The sequence below is a fragment of the Tamandua tetradactyla genome, chromosome X (assembly GCF_023851605.1).
Source record: "Tamandua tetradactyla isolate mTamTet1 chromosome X, mTamTet1.pri, whole genome shotgun sequence".
Taxonomy (NCBI): Eukaryota; Metazoa; Chordata; class Mammalia; order Pilosa; family Myrmecophagidae; genus Tamandua; species Tamandua tetradactyla.
In genome coordinates this window covers 79,881,021-79,884,865 of record NC_135353.1, presented here as the reverse complement: position 1 = coordinate 79,884,865, position 3,845 = coordinate 79,881,021, and the positions used below count along the sequence as shown (strand labels likewise).

The window sequence follows — 3,845 nt, the reverse complement described above, 5'->3', positions numbered from 1 at the left end:
TTGAAAAACTTCAATGTTTTTCTAGCTGACAGTGGAGCCAGGAAAATGACACTGCAGCAATCATTCTTTTTACTGCACTTTTGAATTGAACTAGAAGCGGAAAAAATAGTAGAAGGCTACCAGAGGCAGAAAGATTCCCAGACTTAAGATAGATGCCTCAAGACAGAGAGAGCCCCCAGATGATGTCATCTCTCCTACCCTGAGTGCTAATGGAAACTTGCTCAAAATTTCTGAATCTTAAATGTTTGGAAAATCACCCTTCTCATTGTTAGAAGAATCATCACAATAAGACAAACATATCATAGGGGTTCCTTCCAAAGTAACGAGTCCGGGTCCCGTGTCTGCAGTAGTCGCCGCCACCCCGCCACCCAGTCCCCTCCGCCTCAACTGCTGCGGCAGCGGCTCATTTGATTGCGGCCAGGGAACAGATGTGATAATGGGCTGCATTAAAAGTAAAGAGAACAGAAGCCCAGCCATTAAATATGGAACTGAAAGCACTCCAGAGCCTGTCAGCACAAGTGTCAGCCATTATGGAGCAGCACACACAGCAATGTCGCCGTCATTCATCGTCCGCGAAGGGAACATCAGTTAATTTTAGCAATCTTTCCATAAAACCATTAGGAAGATCATCATGGGTGACAGCTTTTGGAGGAGTATCCTCCTCATTCTTGGTGGTGCCAAATTCATATCATACTGGTTTAATAGGTGGTGTTACTATATTTGTGGCCTTATATGATTAATGAAGCTAGAGCTACTAAAGACCTTTCATTTAAGAAGGGTAAAAGGTTTCAAATAATTAACAATAAGGAAGGAGACAGGTGGGAAGCAAGATCAATTGCTACAGGAAGGAATGGTTATTTTCCTAACAATTATGTTGTACTGATAGATTCCATTCAGGCAGAAAAATGGTATTTTGGCAAAATGGGGAGAAAGATGTTGAAAGATTACTTCTGAATCCTGGGAATCAACAAGGTGTTTTCTTGGTAAATGAGAGTCAACTACTAAAGGGTGCTTATTCCTTGTCTATCATGATAGGAATGAGGTAAGAGATGACAATGTGAAACACTACAAAATTAGGAAACTTGACAATGGTGGATATTACATCACACTCAGAGCACAATTTGATACTTTGCAGAAATTTGTGAAACACTACACAGAGCACGCTAATGGTTCATGCCATAAGTTGACAATTGTGTGTCCAACTGTGACACCCCACTCAAAGTCTAGCAAAAGAAGCTTGGGAAATCCCTGGAGCATCTTTGCTACTAGAGATTAAACTAGGGCAAGGATGTTTTAGTGAAACATGGATTGGAACATGGAACAGCATCTCAAAAGTAGCAATCAAAACACTAAAACCAGGTACGATGATGCCAGAAGCTTTTCTTCAAGGTACAATGATGTCAGAAACTTTTATTCAAGAGGCTCAGATCATGAAGAAATTAAAACATAATAACCTTGTTCCACTATTTGCTCTTGTATCTGAAAAGTCAATTTATTGTAACTGAATTTATGTCAAAAGGGACTTTAGTTTACTAGATCCCCTTAAGGACAGAGATGGAAAGTATTTGAAGTTCCCACAACGGGTTGATAAGGCTGCTCAGATTGCTGATGGTGTGGCATATATTGAAAGAATGAACTATATTCACCATGACCTTCGGGCTGCTAATATTCTTGAAGGAGAAAACCTTGTGTGCAACATAGTACATTTTGGTTTAGCAAGGTTAATAGAAGACAATGACTATATTGCAAGACAAGGTGCAACATTTCCAATCAAATGGACAGATCTTGAGGCTGCACTGTATCGTTGATTTACAATAAAGCCTGATGTGTTGTGATTTGGAATTCTCCAGACACAACTGGTAATGAAGAACAGAGTACCTTTCCAGGCATAGTAAACCATGAAGTGCTGGAGCAGGTGGAATGAGGATACAGGATGCCTTATCCTCAGGGCTGTCCAAAATCCCTACATGAATTGATGAACCTTTGCTGGAAGAAGGACCCTGATGAATGAACAACAGTTAAATATATTCAGTCCTTCTTGGAAGACTGCTTCACCACTACAGAGCCACAGTACCAGTTAGGAGAAAGTTTATAAGTCAAGTAGCCTATTTTATATGCACAAATATGCCAAAATATAAAGAACTTGGGCATAGTTCCTCACTAGGTACAAGAATTAAAAGAAGAAAATCTTCACTCTAAATGTTTTTTTAATGGTAAACTGGAATTCCAGACATAGTTTCACAAAAACCTTTTATTTTGAGATAATTTTCAGAGTTGCAGTTTTTTGGCTTCAGATTCATATTTCCATATTAGATTGTAGAGCCCTAAAGAATATGAGTAGAATTTCCAAGTGAAGGGCAAAACCTTTAAGCATCGGACAGACTGGGGAAAATGAGTCTTCTTACAACATTAGATAAGGGATAGTTTTCAATTATATTGGTGAGTATTAGATTTGAGTGAAACAGGCCTAAATTTGAATCCTGGCTATGCTGCTTAGGTGTTTTGTTTTGTTTTGTTTTTTTCCCCGAGTGTTAAACTTTAAAGTTCCTATGATGAATTTTCCGACATTTCAGGGCCCAAAGAAAGTATAGGCAAGATTGATGAAAGTGTGAATGATTGCATGACAATGAAGAGCAACACGGCTTCTGTTTGCAAATCCTCTTCTTTCTTTTTTTCCCCCAAACTCAGAATTAAGGAAAATTATTTATCCTTATAGACAAAACCTGTGACATAAAAAGTTGTACTGTAATAAAATCTAAAATCAAGGAACTTCAAGGGACAATTCCATTCCCGTTTTTAAAAATTTCTTGCATTAAGTTGAGCAGTTAATATGCAATCTTAATGTATGCTTCTTTATGCATGGAAATGGGCCAAGTTTCTTGGAAGCAAAAAGGAATATAAGCAGCATCCAAAACTTGATTAAATGTTAGATCTCAGAAGTGGAATTTGAAAGTATAATGTACTATGTTAATACTCATTCACGGAACTGGGTTGTAGAATAAGAAATTTTTCACTTTAATCATTTTCTGAATAGTTTAATTTAAAATAATGAAGATGACTAGAAAATGAGTTAATCTTTTATAAAGTTGCATTGACTTAAAAGAAGGCAATATATGATTGGAATTGTACTATCCAATCCAAGGGGAAATCTTTTAATCTTTAGATAACATGAAAGATAAGAGCCAGAGTTTAAACAATGTTTTTTTCAAAAAATAGGCTTGGCATTGTATATGCTGCTAATATGTACTTAAGGTGAAGGGTGCCAAAAACATAAAATATCACTAGATCAGGGACTTGAATGCACTTTGGCTGTTAATGAAAATAGACTAAGAGAGAAAAATGTATTTAAAAGAAATATGAGAAAAAGAAAATGTGAAATTTTTACAAATAGAGAGATGGAAGGTAATGTTTAATGTCGATGTCATGAAGTGACAAAGTGGTTTTGCTGCACTCAAAACTCCTCACATCTATGTTCTGAGATTTTTTAAAGAATTATGAGGTATAATTATAACTTTCCTTAATATAAATACTACATGAGTGTTATATCCTCAAAATAGTGAAGTTAAGGCTTCATACTTATTCTAATGATACAGCTTTTAATCAAAATATTTTTAAATTATAGTTTTTTAATTTTTATTTTATCTTACATTCACTTTTTCTTTGCATGAGCAGGCACCGGGAACTGAACCCAGGTCTCCAGCATGGCAGACAAGAACTCTGCCTGCTGAGTCACTGTGACCTGCTTACATTTACTTTTTAAACAGACTTATTAAGTCTATTTTCTCTCTTATAGAATATAATTGATTTGAGGAGGAAAACTAATTCAGAATAATAATAGTCAAAAA

The 3,845-nt window shown here is 36.2% G+C and overlaps 1 pseudogene; it reads left to right on the top strand.

Annotated features, from left to right (window-relative positions):
• The first annotated feature begins 436 nt into the window (after positions 1–436).
• LOC143671063 (tyrosine-protein kinase Yes-like) lies at positions 437–2,095 on the top strand (annotated as a pseudogene).
• Positions 2,096–3,845: the final 1,750 nt, after the last annotated feature.